Raw genomic sequence first — 15872 nt, 5'->3', positions numbered from 1 at the left:
CAATAATGAAATGGAAAGAGTAACAAGGGAAGAAAAAGGAAATTAATAACTGGAGTGATCAATAACCAGAGGAAAAAAACCCACAAGGTAAACCAATAAATGTAAAATAAGCCAAAAGAAATAAAATCAACTACAGTAGATCAATTATTTAATGAAATGTGAACACATGAATTCCCATTGAAAGACAAAGGTCAGCTTGGGTTTAAAAATACAGTGATAACTGGGCAATATGGTGAGATCCCCATCTCTCCAAAAGAAAAAAAAATACAAAAAATTAGCTGGGTGTAACAGTGCATGCCTGTAGTCCCAGCTACTGTAGAGGCTGAGGTGGGGGGATCACCTCAAACTAGAAGGCCAATGCTGAAGTAAGCTGTGATGGTGCCACTGCACTCCAGCCAGGGCAACAGAACAAGACCTTGTCTCAATCAACACCATCACCAACAAAAAAACCCAGTGATGTATATATACAAGAAAAACACTTAAACAATGATAATGGTAGAAAATAAAAGAATGCCAAGAGATACCAGGAAAGCACAAAAGCTAAAGTAAAATCAAGAGCGGCCATAATAATAATAGAGGGGTGGAATTTAAGGTTAAGCACTGAAATGGGATAAAGAGGGACACCGTGTAATGATAGGCACAATTTGTAATGAGAGAACACTCAAAATCTGCATGCTCCCAACAGCATCACGGTAAATACAAAAAGCAAAATCTAGTAAAAGATGAGATTTATAGAGAAAATTACAGAGAACACTCAAAATCTGCATGCTCCCCACAGCATCACAGTAAATATAAAAAGCAAAAACTAGTAAAAGAAGAGATTTATAGAGAAAATTTGAGTGGAAGGCTAAATCTCTGTTAGAACTAGAGTAAAAGCCTCCTCCCTCAAAGGATACAAAAGAAGTGAAAGTTTGAATAACCAAAAACTTGATTTGGTATATATGGGACCTTATATCCCTTAAATAGAAAATATACATTTTTTCTATATCTATGAAAATCTGAGAAAAATCATTTGTTTGGCCACAAAGAAATTCATAATAAATTTTAAAAGTGGAGACTTTACACATTTGGAGAAAATGAATGCTTTCCTGGTAAAATATAAAGTGCCCCTAATGAACTAAACAATGAGTAGAAACTTAATTACCATTGATGAGAAAAAAATCTGCCACTGAAAAAAGCACCAGGTCCAGACGGTTTCATGAGAAGGAACTGTAGAAACCTTTAGAATTCACCTCTGTCAACATCTTCCTCCTCTGGGAAGCACTCCTGGATTTCCCTCTTGCTGACAAGATCCTGGGAGAGTGGCTTCTCCATCATGTCCCTGACACAGCTCCTTGAAGATGTACTGTATCATATCATAACCATATGATATCATATCTGCATACCACATCCTAACTGGATTTGATGGCCATTCTGTCCTGGACAAGAAGCTACCTGAGTGTAGGAATCACACTTTTTTATTGGTTCCTAGTGCCTGGTACAGCAGCTGACACTGGCTGACTAGGTGAATACGGTAAGTGAAAAAGCAGAATGCACAATCATCAGTACTCTGTGATGCCCCTATGGGAACTCCCCAAGACACACACATAGGAAGGAGAATAAATGAAAAGAAACCAAAATGCTAACAGTAATTAGATTGAGATTTCCCCCATTATCCAAATATTTGTGATGGAGTTAAACAATTTTTATAGGGGTGAATAGTAACTTATACAACCACCTGGGCCAAGGAGTAGAAAAGGAGGAGGAAGGCTCAGAGGATCTTCAGGCAGGCCCTTCTGCTACCTCGGCTTCCTTTCTCCAGCCAGGTTGTCCAGCCCCCAGGCAGACATGAAGGCCTTGACAGGGGCCTCTGCCCCACCACCTTCATGCCTCATAGGGGACCTCTAGCTAGGAGAAGGTGATGAAACAGGGTGGGCACCCATTGGGAGCCTAAGCTGGAGAGAAGGGTCCCGTGGGTCTTACCTGGCCCAGGCAGCAGCTCTGGAAATTCTATCAACACTAGATTCCTTCAAACAGAGCCTCCTAAATTTTAGCAAGAGCTCCTATGCCCTTCAGCCCCAGGGCCTTAGTCCTGTCAGCCCCATCTTCCCCTCAATATAAACCAACAGCCACTGTCCCCTCACTCCGTGGCCCAGATCCAGCTCTGAGTTTCCCTGGCATTCGGGCATGGAGCCCCAACTGCATTCCTGGTGATCAGCTACCCCTGGTCATGACCAAGGTCTTTCCTATGCCCCAGAGCCTGGCACTGACCATCCATCTAGGCTGGCATTCCAGACTAATGCCCACCCTCCCTCTACTGGACACAGTCAGCTCTAGGAAGGGCAGAGAAAATCCATCTAGAATGAGGGCAACTGCTGTGGCTGGGGAAAGATGCGACAGGGCAGATGAGCTTGTCCTGGTCCATCTCAGGCCCCTGCAGGCTGCAGGGAGCCAGGGACTAAGAGGTGAATAAGAGGTGTAGCCTTCAGGGAGATCCCCAGAGGACCATGGCACCTGAAAGGAAGGGAGGGGTGGATGGAGAGAGCTCTTGGTGGACAGGAATGTGAAGTGAAGATGGAGGGAGACCCAAGAACCTGCTCTCTCAGAGGTCAGACACTAGACAGGCAGCGGGGCTTCTGGGTCAGCCTGGGTCAGCAGGTGAGTCTGGGGAGGGAAAGGTTGGGCCAGGCGTAATCCAGCTGAACCACCCCAGGGAGGCTTCTCCAGCTTGGGGGTGGGGGAGTTGCTGTAGGAGGAAGTACAGGCAAGGGGACTCGCTGGAGTCCCCTCAACCTGGCTTCAGCTTCCTGCTGATACCAGCTTCCCTTTCAAAAGGCCCCCAGCTGGCCCTGGAGTAGAACAGATGGGTCTGTCCTGAAGCCAGTTTCTTTCTCTCAATCACAGCGACTTTGGGCTGCCCTTGGAGTTTGACCTAGGAAGTGGGTGCAGGGCCTGGATCCAGAGAGGAGGGGTCACCGGATGGGTTACAGGATGGGGGAAGGGGAGGTCCAGGTAGAAGTTCAGGAGGGAGGGGAGAGAGTGAGGAAACTGCTGCGGCCCTCTCCTGGTCCTTCATGGGTGAGGGCTCACTCACAGTTCCCACAAGAGGAGGAGGAACAAGGGCTCCCAGCTCCTTCCAGTCCGGGCTGCCAGCTCAGATGTGGGGCCTCCAGAGCTGCTTGTACAAGAAGTTGCAGCAGCCAGGCTCCACCATCCTGGGCTTTCCCCTATTGAGGTGGGAATGATGACTGCACCCTGAAATCCCCGAGTCAGGACCACAGCAGTGGGGAGGAGGCTCAGAGGCCCCTTTATTCCACAGGCTTTTGCCTGGCTTCCCTGGGATTCCTGAGTGGCCTCCTTTGAGGGAGGGGAAGAGTTGTCCCTGCTTACCTTCCCCTTGCCACCCTCTCTCTCCTTCAAGAGAGCTTGCTTTCTGCCCTCTCCTAGGCAGCCAGGGAACAGGAGACATCCCTCTCCTGGGACATCAAATTCTCCAACTACACCCTCAGCTGCAGATGGCAAGGTCACAATTTGGAATTCCTGTCTCCTTCCTTCCTTCCCATGCCCACAACAGGGCTGGGCACACAGAGGATGCTCAGAAGAATGAGCACGTGCTTGCCTTTGGCTTGCATTCTTCTTGCCGAGTCGAACAGCGTGGTCAACCCTGAAGGCCACCTGGCTGAAACTGAACCCGGTGGCCTGGGTGGGTTTTATGGGCAGGAGACCTGGAACTGTCCTGGACACAGCCATTTCCTGGCAGCGTGACCTTCGGCCAGTCACTAAACCTCTCTGAACATCTGTTTGTACTCAAGGCAAATGGAGGTGCCTATGTCTGCCTTCCAACTTGTTAGAAGCTTAACCCTGGGTTCAAGCCTTTGAGTAAGAGGCCACAGTACTCTTAGCCCCTTTGGGACTGTGTCTTATCATATTTTATGTCCCCTGTGTCCAACACAGTGACCAGTACATACGAAGTACTCAATATGTGAAATTAGAGTGCATGGTGAATGACAAGACTGCGCCATACATGGCAGGAGCTCCTCTCTTCTAGGGGTCTGTGGGCTTGCCCAGTAGCCTGCCCTAAGCCATGAGCCGATGCCCAACAGACAGGTGTCCCCACACACTCCCCAATTACCCTGTGTCACTGCCACCCTCACATCATTGCCCCCTCTGTTCTGCTCCACCTCTCCTTTCTTACGAGATCCCTTCTCAGCAATGATCTCCTGCCCATCCACCTAAACTTGGGGATATTTCCATCTATGACCCTACACCCCGTCTATCCACACCATCTCTCTCCCCTTCTGCCTGTTGTCTACACTCTCGATCCGCATCCTCACCTTCACTCCTGACCCACTGTCCTCTGCCTTCAGCAACACCCTTGACCAGCTGGGCTTCTGGTGGCCACATTGGATAGGTGTACTATGGCCTTTATCTAACTTGACCTTTCTGTAGCCCCCTTCTTCTGGACACTTCTTGCCCTTTGGGCCAGCACTCTTGTGCTTCTCCTCCTTGATCTGTGCCTGCTGCTTCCTCTCAGGCTTCTCTTTTCCTCCCTTTGTCTGGCATCTACCTTCAGGCAGGCCCGGTGTTTCCTCCATCCTACTCTTCCTCAAGTCATCTCCCCTCAGTAAATAGCACCACTGTCTGCCCATGAGTGCAAACTGGGAAGCTAGAACTTGGTCTGATTTCCCATAGATGCCCCTTCACCACCAGACCTTGCCTACTCTACTTCTCAAAACCTCCAGTCATTGCCACATGCCCATGGTACCACCAAGGACCTTAGCCATTCTTGCAGCCCTGGCCATGGGGAATTTTTTTTCTCAATCCCACTCCCTTCTCTGCTAAAAGCCTTACAATGGCCAGAGGATGGCATGCACATTCCTGGCAAGGGCCCATGAGACCATGCCCAGATGGGCACTAGCCACTTGCAACTCCCTACTCCACTCTTGAACCCGACCCACATGTCCTCTCCTGCTGGCCTCCCATCTAAGAGGGTGAGACCCCCAGGACCATGGCTGTGTCTTAGTTCTCTCTAGATGTAAAAGCTCACCCGGGTCTTGGCAGGTGTTCAATTAGTTCATGCCTAATGATTAGGTGAATGGACCTGGAGGATCATGCTGGGGAAAGGGGATAGAGAGGGCCAGCTTTTCCTGAACCCTCTGAGGAGATAACAGGCAGGCTCACCTTTCAGGCTATTCCTTCCCAAAATGCTGCTGGAAAATATAAGATCAGGGGTGGAGGTCCAACTAACTCCCGACACTGGACTTTCTTGGGGATGGAGTGTCAGAGAGGCCCACAGCTGACTCCTGAATAAAACACAGTCACAGGGACTGTGGTATTATTGTACTCATCACATAGTCGGGGTGAGGGTGTGGGAAACAGGACCAGAGATGCTGAATGACTTGTGGAGGTCACATAGTAAATTAGGGACACAATTGGGCTCAGGGAGCAGCCTCTTTGGCCAATGTCCTAGTTCCTTCCTGCAAAAGTCCCTGGCCCCATCACCTGCACCCCTCCCGCACAGGCCACTGCAACCATGAACCTGCTGGGAGACAGAGGAAAGATGGGCAGAGGCACTATCCAACAGGCACCCTGGTACTGGGATGATGTCTTCTCAGAAGATGCTGGGACCTGGGATGCCGCGTTCATCTTAGGGCCTGGGCCCTGGGATGTTGGCCCTTGAGCAGACCTGCAGAGCACTGGCTCATAGGTAAAGGGCTGCCACTCCTCCACCCTCCTCAACACACACCCCGTGCACTCTGTCTGAGCCAGACCCTGGGCCAGAAATGAGGTTCAAAGGGCATGGCCATTTCCCAACCTCCAGGGACACCTTTCAGAGGGGCAGACACTCCCACCATCACCAGGACAGAGAATGTGGAGAGGCCTGGAAGTCTGCCACCACGAGCCAGTGCAGGAAACAGAGGGGTGCCAGGACAAGAGCACTGGCATCCAGCCACCCATCCCAGAGATGCTGCCTGGCCGACTGGCAGGGGCTCGAGACAGGGACCCGCTTAGTCCCCATGCCCTCCTGCCAGTTGCTGTTTTCCAGCCTGGTCACAAGGTGACGGGCTGCCTCTGCAGGAGCCTGAGTGAAGGTGGCACAGACCTGGAGGGAAGCAGACCAAGGCCTACCCAGAGAGTCTGGGTAGACCACCTGCTGCTGCCAAGCACGTCCAAGTCTCCCCTTGCATAAGGCTCACAGCAACCCTAATTGTGTATTGTGCTTACATATAGGGATGTTGGGCCTGGAGGAATTAAGTGGCTGTCAGCAGCTGGCAGGTGACCCAGTGGAGTCAAATTCACGTTTTCCTAGTCTCAAAACCTGAACTCTGCATTATAATGAGAAGGGTGGATGGAAGACCTATTAGCAGGCTCAGGGGAACGGTGCCTCCTTCCTCTGGGCATCCAGGACTCAGGCCTGGCACATGGCAGGAATCAATGTTCATTGTAATGACATCAATTACAAAGAAAGAAATCAAAGGCACCCAAGGTTCAGAGGTAATCTGTCCACCCCACTCCCTTTGGGCGAAAGAACAAGCCAAGACCCTGAGAAAGGAAGTGAAAGCCAGGAAAATAGGAGGCCAGTGCAGAGGCCACATTCCACCCGGCATCCATCCATCCCAATCTCAAGTGGAATGAAAGCCCAAATCGGGAGCTGACCAGAATGACCCAAGTTTGCACTCCAGCTGTTCCCTGCACGTTGGAGTGCTCCCAACTGGGCACCGGGCTATGTGTGGACTGCCTTTGTAATGAAGGGAATGCGAGGATGGACATGGAAGCACCTTCTGTGTCATCTGTCTGCATCTTTTTTGCAGGTGAAGGTGCAGGACCCCATCCACACCTCACCAGATTGTATCCTCTCCCCTACCTGACCTTATTGCTGCTCACACTCTCCATCCCTAAATGTAATCCCGATACAAGGGAGGAGTGTCCCCCTCACGATGGGAAGCACCTGCTTGGCTGGAAACCCAATCCGAGGTAAATTCAAGGAGCTCTGTGAACAGGACTGCTAGGGTCTGGCTCTGGGTTGGCCACAGGATAATGAAGCACTGGGAGTTGTCTGTTCTTGGGTGTAGTGTGGTCCTTTTCTTTCTAGAAGGTTGGCTCCTTTGCAGGGGGAGGTGACTTAAACCCCGGCTGGTCTCAGCCAGCCTCCCAATTCATCGCGGATTCAGGAACCACGGAAACACAAAGGACATGGGGTCCCACAGCCCACACAAAGCCACACAGATAGGCTACCAAAAGGTGGAGGAAAAAAATCTGTAGTGCGTTAGCCACATTCATTTAAGCCGACTCCACTTACAGGCGCGCACACACACAGGCACACACACACGCACACACATACACAAAGTCACACACACACGCAGACATCCAACACTTGCAACACTCCCTCAGAAACACACAGCCCGGCAGCTTCTGAGGCTGGGTGGTTCTGAAGGAAGCCCCACGTGGGAGACAGCAACCCCGTGGAAAACAGGGGGCTATACCTAGAAATCAAAGTGGGGCAAGTTTCAAAAAGACTCACCCTTACAACGACTAGGCAGGCCGGAGGCATCCTGCAGATCCTTTAGGATCCTTAGAGATTTCGTGGTTTAGTCCTGGGGCTCTGCCTTACGTTTCTTCAGGCTCGTTCACATCTGCCCTCTCCTAGGATCGTCGGACTATCCTGTGGATCCCACGGAGAAGACAGGCGAGAGTCCACCGCCTTCGCACCTCCACGGTGGTCTCCTTCCCAGGTAAGCCGCAGGGATTTGTCATTAGGCAACAGTGGCATTCATCGTGATGCTAGCCAGAGCTCACAGCTCAGGCCTGGTGCCCTGAAACTAGCGCATGCGCATTAGCGAGGCAGGCCGGAGCACCGGACTGTCAGAGCTGTCAGCCTGCCCAAGCAGAAGAAAATGGTACAGGCAGAGCCGGCCTGGTATCGGGAAAAAGACTGCTTGACATAACCCACTGCGGGACCCTAAAAGTCTTGACCTTAGGGACCCATCGGGTCGTCTCCGTTGTCGGGTCCCGCTGGACGAGGAGGCGTTTCAAGAGTGTGAGTTGGTCGCTGGAAACTGCTCTTCTGACACCCTTCCTGAAAGAGGCTGTTTGCAGGAATCAGGTCCCATGGGGATTGGAATATAGTCTGGTGAGTTGTTGAGGGGTCTTTGGGTGATGGAATCTAAACTGAGACCCCAGAGGCAGGTGTCAGCAAAAGATGGACGGGCCCTTGGCCTCACTGCGTTACTTCATCCCGGGCCTCGCAGAGGATCTCTAGGAAAGGCAGAAACCATGACAAATGCAAGTCCAAGGTGGAGCAGTGTTCTCACACCTCGAACTGGCCTCTCATGGCTGCAGATGAGGTTGAGACATTGTCTCAGAAGTTGTCTGTGGTGATTGAAAGCCTGAAAAGGGTGGCCAGCAGTGCTGTTGACGGGCACTGTTGACCCTCCATGAAAGCCAACAAAAATCAAGGCTCGCCTGAGAGAGCGAGCTGACTTGTGCTGGAGTCCAAGCAATGTTCAAAGATTCCTGTCAGAAAACCCAAAACGCTCCTGCAAAGTGCAAACAACCTCAGCCCCAAAAGGAGACCACGACTCACAACCTGGAGGGCAGCCTGCCTACCTGAAGTCCCTTTAGCTGCCTGAAATCCCTGGCAGCCAAAAGATTTATGGCGAGAGGCAGTCCCATCTAGCAACAGCCCAATGAAAGAACCTCTCCACAATGAGAAAGGACGTGCCGATGAAATGAAACAGAGCCTAGATTATCAGGCAAAAGCCAGCCATGGCTGCCTGCTACTCATCCTATAGTAATCATGCAGCCCTTCAATAGAAGTGGGAGAATGAGAATTTCCTTGTTGGCAAATGTAATGGGAATTTATGGTTGTAAAAGTATAACAGCTGCCAGTCATTAAAACGTGACAGCGTTTAGAAGAAAACACTCATGTAATGGATTCTCATGAGGATCGTCCTCTGTGAAGTGGGAAACATTTAGTGTGTAAGACGTTGAGCCAGCCCCAGGAAACCCTAGGCCGACAAGGAACATGGAAGTCAGCAAAAGAAGAGGCAAATGCGGTGGCCACATCCCACCCAGCATCAACCCATCACACTTCCATTTGGCTCTAGGTATGAAAGCCCCCAAATCGGGAGTTTGCCAGGATGGCCTCAGTTTGCACTCCAAATGTTCCCTGCACCTTGGAGTACTCCTACCTGAACACCAGGCCATGGGTGTACTGTTTGTGCAATTAAGGTATTGAGGGGATGCAGTTGGAAGCACCTTCATCTGTCTTCACCTTTCTTTGCAGGTAAAGGTGTGGGACCTCATCCACCCCACAACAGATTGTGTTCTCTCCCCTATCTGACCATATTGCTGCTCACACTCTCTGTCCCTGAATGAAATCTGAAGATGATGGAGGAGTGCCCCCTCACGACGGGAAGTACCTGCTAGGCTAGGAACCGAATTCGATGTAAATTCAAGGGGCCCTGCGGACAGAACTGCTAGTGTCTTTCCCTGACTTGGAAGCAAGACAGTAAAACACTGGGAGATGTCCTTTCTTGGGTGTGGTGTGTTCCTGTTCTTTCTAGAAACACGGCTTTTTTTTTTTTTTTTTGCAGTGGAGGTGATTTTGACCCAGGCCGGTCTCAGCCAGACTCCCAATTCACTGCGGATTCATGATCCACAGAAAGATAAAGAACACCGAGCCGCGCAGACCAAGCAGAGCCACACAGACAGGACAACAAAAGGTTGGGAGACTTAAAAAAAAGAAGCGCTGCAGTGCATTAGCCACATTCCTTTAAGTCGACTACACTTACAGGCACACACACACACACACACACACACACAGCCACACACACACGCAGACTTCCAACACTCATAACACCCCCACAGAACACACAGACCGGTAGCTTCTGAGGCTGCATGTTTCTGAAGGAAGCCCCACCTAAGACAGAGCAACCCTGAGGAACACAGGTGGGCTGTATCTAAAAATCACAGTGGGGCAAGTTTCAAAAAGACTCACCCCTACAACGACTAGACAGGCCTGAGACATCCTGCAGATCCTTTTGGATCCTTAGGGATTTCGCGGTTTATTCCTGGGGCTCTGCTTGACGTTTCTTCAGGCTGGCTCACGTCTACCCTCTCCTAGGATCATGGGACTATCCCGTGGATCCCATAGAGAAGATAGGCGAGAGTCCACCCCCTAGGCACCTCCACAAAGGTCTCTGTCTCCGCCAAGCCGCAGGGATTTGTCGCTAGGTGACGGTGGCATTCATTGTGACGCTAGCCAGAATTTACAGCTCAGGCCTGGTGCCCTGAGACTAGCGCATGCGCATTAGCGAGGCAGTCTCGGGCGCCCAGATGTCAGAGCTGTCAGCCTGCTTAAGCGGAGGAAAATGGTACAGGCAGAGCTGGCCTGGTATCAGGCAAAAGGCTGCCTATGATAACCCAGTGCAGGACCCTACAAGTCTCGACCTTAGGGCCCCCTCGGGCCGTCTCCGTGGTCGGGTCCCACGGGAGAAGGAGGCATTTCGAGAGTGTGAGTTGGTCTCTGGAAACTGCTTTTCTGACTCCCTTCCCGAAAGAGGCTGCGTTCAGGAATCGGGTCCCATGGGGACTGGAATATAGTCTGGTGAGCTGTTGAGGGGTCTTTGGGTGATGAACTCATACCTGAGACCCCAGAGGCGGGTGTCAGCGAAAGATGGCCGGGCCTTTGATCTCATTGCCTCCCTTCATCCTGGGCCTCGCAGGGGCTCTCTGGGAAAGGCAGGAACTATGGCAAAGGCAAGTCCAAGGTGTAGCAGTGTTCTCACACCTTGAACTGGCCTCTCACAGGTGCAGAGGAGGTTGAGACATTGTCTCAGAGGCCGTCTGTGGCGATTGCAAGCAGGAAAAGGGTGTCCAGCAGTGCTGTTGAGGGGCACTGTTGATCCCCCATTAAAACAAAGGAAAATCAAGGTTCGCATGAGGGAACCAGCTGACTTGTGCTGGAGTCCAAGCAACATTCAAGGATTCCTGTCAGAGGACCCAAAAGTCTCCTGGCAAAGTGCAAACAACCTCAGGCACCACAACGAGATCATAATACACAACCTGGAGCACAGCCTGCCTACTCGAAGTCCCTTTGATCCCTGAAATCCCCAGCAGCCAATAGAACTGTGGCGAGAGGCAGTCCCACCCAGCAACAGCCCAATGAAACAGCCTCTCCGCTATGAGAAAGGAAGTGCAGGTGAAATGAAACAGAGCCTAGATTACCAGGCAAAAGCCAGCCACGGCTGCCTGCTTTCCATCCTATAGGAATCATGCAGCCCTCCAATAGGAGTAGGAGAACAAGAGTTTCCTTTTTGGAGGATATGGTGACAATGCTTTGTGATGTGTGGATTTATTATATAGAGTTAAACCTTTGTTTTGATTCGGAAGGTTGGATACGCTCTTTTGAAATGTCCCCTCATTTGGAATGTCCCCTCATAGATTTGTACAATCTTTTGAAATGTCCCCTCATTTGAAATGTCCCCTCATAATTTTGTACTATCTATGAGGGAACATTTCAAAATTTTTTGAGGCATATAGTGAAAAACTGAATATCCTGGGATAAAAACTACAAAGAAGCTATGTATGAAAATGCTTTCTGATGTCTGATCTCATCTCAGAGTTAAACCTTTCCTGAGATTCAGCAGGTCAGAAACACTTTCTTTCTAGAATCTATGAAGGGACATTTTTGAGAAAATTGAGGCCTATAGTAAAAAACTGATTATCTTGTGATAAAAACTAGAAACAAGACTTCAGTGAAATGATTTGTGACTTCTTGATTCATCTTATGAAGCTAAATCTTTGTTTTGATTCAGCAGTTTTAAAGACTTTTTTTGTAGAATCTGTGAAGGGACATTTGGCGGCCCTTTGATACCCATTGAGAAAAACAGAATATCCCCTGATAAAAACTTCATGCAAGCTATCTGTCAAAAGGCTTTAGAATGTGTGCATTTATCTCACAGAGTTAATCTTTGTCTTGATTCAGCAGGTTGGAAGCACGTTTTTTGCAGAACCTAAGAAGAGACATTTCAAAGCACATTGAGGCCTATAGTGAAAAACCGAAAATCCCGTGATAAAAACTACAAACAAGCTATCTGTGAAAATGCTTTCTGACGTGTGAAATTATGTCACACACTTAAAGATTTGTTTTAATTCAGTAGTTTGGAAACACTCTTTTTGTAGGATCTACGAGGGGACATTTCAGAGCCCATGCAGTCCTATAGTGAAATAACGAATATCCCATGGTAAAAACTAGAAACAAGCTATCTGTGAAAATGCTTTAGGATTTGTGGGCTCATCTCAAAGAGTTAAACCTTTGTTTTGATTCAGCAGGTTGGAAACACTCCTTTTGTAGAATCTACGAATAAACTTTGTGGAACCCATTGAGGCATATAGTGAAAAACAAAATATTCTGCGATAAAAACTAAAAGCTTGCTATCTGTGAATATGCTTTGTGACGTTTGGATTCATCTTACAAAGGTAAAACTTTCTTTTGATTGAATAAGTTAAAAACACTCATTTTGTAGAATCTGCAAAGGAAAGTTTCAGAGCCCATTGAAGCCTATACTAAAAAACCAAATATTTCACGATATAAAGTAGAAACAAGCAATCAGTGAAAACACTTTGCTGTGTGTGAATTCATCTCACAGAGTTAAACTTTTTTTTTTTTTTTTTAGTAGGTTGGAAAAACTCTTTCTGTAGAATCTGCGAAGGGACATTTTAAAGCCCATTGAGGCGTATAGTGAAAAACTGTATATCCTGTGATAGAAATTAGAAACAAGCTATCAGTGAAAATGTTTTGCAACGTGTGGATCTATCTCACAGAGTTAAACCTTTGTTTTGTTTCAACAGGTTGCAAACACTTTAATTGTGGAAACTATGAAGAGCCTTTTCGTAGCTCATTAAGGCCTATAGTGAAAAATTGATTATCCCACGATAAAAACTAGAAACCCTATTTGTAAAAATGCTTTGCAATGTGTAGATTCATCTCACAGAGTGAAACTTTTGTTTTCACTCAGCAGGTTGGAAACTCGTTTTTCGTAGAATTTCAGAAAAGTTATTTGGAAGCCCATTGAGGCCTATAGTGAAAAACTGAATATTTGCAATAAAAAACTAAAAGGAAGCTTTTTGTGAAAATGCTTTGTGATCTGTGGATTCATCTCACAGTGTTAAACCTTTCTTCTGATTCAGCAGATTGTTAACACTTTTTTTTGTAGAATCTAGGAAAACACGTTTCGGAGCCCATTGAGGCCTATAGTGAAAAACAGAATATCTCGTGATAAAAACTAGAAGCAAGTGATCTGTGAGAAAACTTTGTGATATTTGGATTTATCTGACAGAGTTAAACCTTTGCTGTGATTCTGCAAGTTGGATACACTCTTTTTGTACAGTCTACGAAGGTACATAGACCCACTGAGAAGTATAGTGAAAAAACAAACGTTCATCAACAAAAACTAAAAAGAAACTATGTCTGAAAATGCTTTGCAATGTGTGATTTCATCTCACAGAGCTAAACCTCTCTTTTATTCAGCAGATTGTGAACACTTGTTTTATAGAATATACAAAGGGACATTTCACACCCATTGATGCCTATAGTAATAAACCAAATATTTTGTGATAGAAACAATAAAAAATCTATCTCTGAATATGCTTTGCCACGTGTGGATTCATCTCACAGAGTTAAACCTTTGTTATTATTCAGCAGGTTGGAAACAATTTTTTTGGAGAATCTAAGAAGGGACATTTTGGAGGTCATTGAGACCTGTAGTGAAAAACCGAATATCCCGTGGTAAAAACTAGAAACAAGCCATCTGTGAAAATGTTTTACATTGTGTGGATTCATCTCGCAGAGTTAAACCTTTTTTCTGATTCAGCAGATTGAAAACTTTCCTTTTGTAGATTCAACAAAGAAACATTTCAGAGCCCATTGACAAACCGAACATCACACAATAAAAACTAAAAACAAGCTATCTGTGAAAATACCTTGCAATGTGTGGATTTATCTCACAGAATTACACCTTTGTTTTGATTCAGCTCTTTGGATACACTCTTTTTCTACAATCTACAAAAAGAGTTTTAGAAGCCTGTTGAAGCCTACAGAGAAAAGCTGAATGTCCCACTGTAACAATAACAAATAACTATGTCTGAAAATTATTTGCCATGTGTGATTCCATCTCACAGAGTTACACCTTTTTGTGATTCAGCACATTGATGAACAACCCATTATCCCATGATAAAAACTAGAAACAGGCTCTAAGTAAAAATTTTTTGCAATGTGTGGATTCATCTCATAGATTGAATCCTTTGTCTTGATTCAGCAGATTGGAAAATATCTTTTTGTAAAATCTATGAAGGGATATTTGGAAGCCTATTGAGGCCCATAGTGAAACACTGATTATCCTGCAATAAAAAGTAGAAACAATCTATCTTTGAAAATGCTTTGCAATATGTGGATTCATCTCACAGAGTTAAACCTTTGTATTTATTCGACAGGTTAAAAAATACTTTTTTAAATAGAATATACAAAGGACATTTCATACCCATTGATGCCTATAGTAAAAAACTGAATATTTTGCAATAAAAATAATAAAAATTCTATCTCTGAAAATGCTTTACAATGTGTGGATTCATCTCACAGAGTTAAATCTTTGTTTTAATTAAGCAGGTTGGAAACAGTCTCTTTGTAGAATCTAAGAAAGGACATTTTGGAGCCCATTAGGGCCAATAGTGAAAAACCAAATATCCCACAATAAAAACTAGAAAAAACCTACCTGTGAAAATGCTTTGTGATGTTTGGATTCATCTGATAGAGTTAAACCTTTGTATTTATCCAGCACATTGGAAACAGTCTTTTTGTACCATCTCTGTGGGACATTTCAGAGGCCATTGAGGCCTACAGTGAAAAATCGAATATCCCACTAAAGAAACTAGAAACAACCTATCAGTAAAAATTCTTTGCCATGTGTATATTTATCTCACAGAGTTAATCCTTTGTCTTGATTCAGCAGGTTGGAAACACTCTTCTTGTAGAATCTGCAATTGTACATTTTGGAGCCAATTTTGGTCTATAGTGAAAAACCAAATATCCTGCAATAAAAACTAGAAACAAGCTATCTTTGAAATTGCTTTGTGATGTGTCAATACTTCTCACAGAGTTAAACATTTGTTTTGATTTACCAGGTTGGAAACACTCTTTTTATAGACTCTATGAAGGGACATGTTAGAGTCCATTAAGGCCAAGAGTAAAACACTGAATATCCCACGATAAAAACTAGAAACTATGAAAACGCTTTGAGATGTGTGAATTCATCTCAAAAAGATAAACCTTTGTTTTGATTCAGCAGGACGGAATCACTCTTTTTGTCCCTTTGTCTACAGAGGGACATTTCAGAACCCATTGAAGCCTACAGTGAAAAACTAAATATCCCACAATAAAAACTAGAAACAAGCTATCTGTAAAAATGCTTTGCCATGCAGGGATTCATCTCTCAGACTTAAACATTTGTTTTGATTGAGCAGAATAAAAAGACTGTTTTTGTAGTATCTACAAAAGGACATTTCGGAGCCCGTGGACGAGTATAGCAAAAAATCAAATATCCCGCAATGTAAAATAGAGAAAAGCTATCTGTGAAAACGCTTTGAAATGTGTGCATTCATTTTACAGAGTTAAACCTTTGTTTTGATTCAGCAGGTTGGAAACTCTTTTTGTAGAATCTATGAAGTGATATTTCGGAGCCCATGGAGAAGTATATGGAAAAAGTAAATATCCTTTGATGAAAAGGAGAAAGAAGCTATTTGTGAAAATGGTTTGGGATGTGTGGATCCATCTCACAGAGTTAAACCCTTGTTTTGATTCAGCAGGCTGGAAACACTCTTTTTGTAGATTCTAT

General features: G+C 46.3%; 1 protein-coding gene and 1 long non-coding RNA gene across 6 annotated transcripts in view; one reads left to right on the top strand and one right to left on the bottom strand.

Annotated features, from left to right (window-relative positions):
* Positions 1 to 10198, bottom strand: part of LOC134760535 (protein FAM27L-like) — a 39727-nt gene extending 29529 nt beyond the window's left edge. For 4 of the 5 annotated variants that reach the window (XR_010138180.1, XR_010138179.1, XR_010138181.1 and 1 more), the window contains exon 1: positions 9980 to 10198. The gene's annotated coding sequence lies outside the window, so the exon portion shown is untranslated. The remainder of the gene's footprint in view (positions 1 to 9979) is intronic. The other variant, XM_063718528.1, reaches the window with a different exon arrangement.
* On the top strand, positions 10172 to 14922 carry LOC129051261 (uncharacterized). The gene is made up of 4 exons (XR_008515353.2): positions 10172 to 10495; positions 12316 to 12462; positions 12835 to 13661; positions 14449 to 14922. It is a non-coding gene; the product is annotated as an uncharacterized LOC129051261 (long non-coding RNA).
* The last annotated feature ends 950 nt before the right edge of the window (positions 14923 to 15872 follow it).

This window comes from Pongo abelii, chromosome 19, assembly GCF_028885655.2.
Source record: "Pongo abelii isolate AG06213 chromosome 19, NHGRI_mPonAbe1-v2.0_pri, whole genome shotgun sequence".
NCBI classification, from domain to species: Eukaryota; Metazoa; Chordata; class Mammalia; order Primates; family Hominidae; genus Pongo; species Pongo abelii.
The sequence above is the reverse complement of the archived record's forward strand: the minus strand, read 5'-3'. Positions and strand labels throughout refer to the sequence as shown.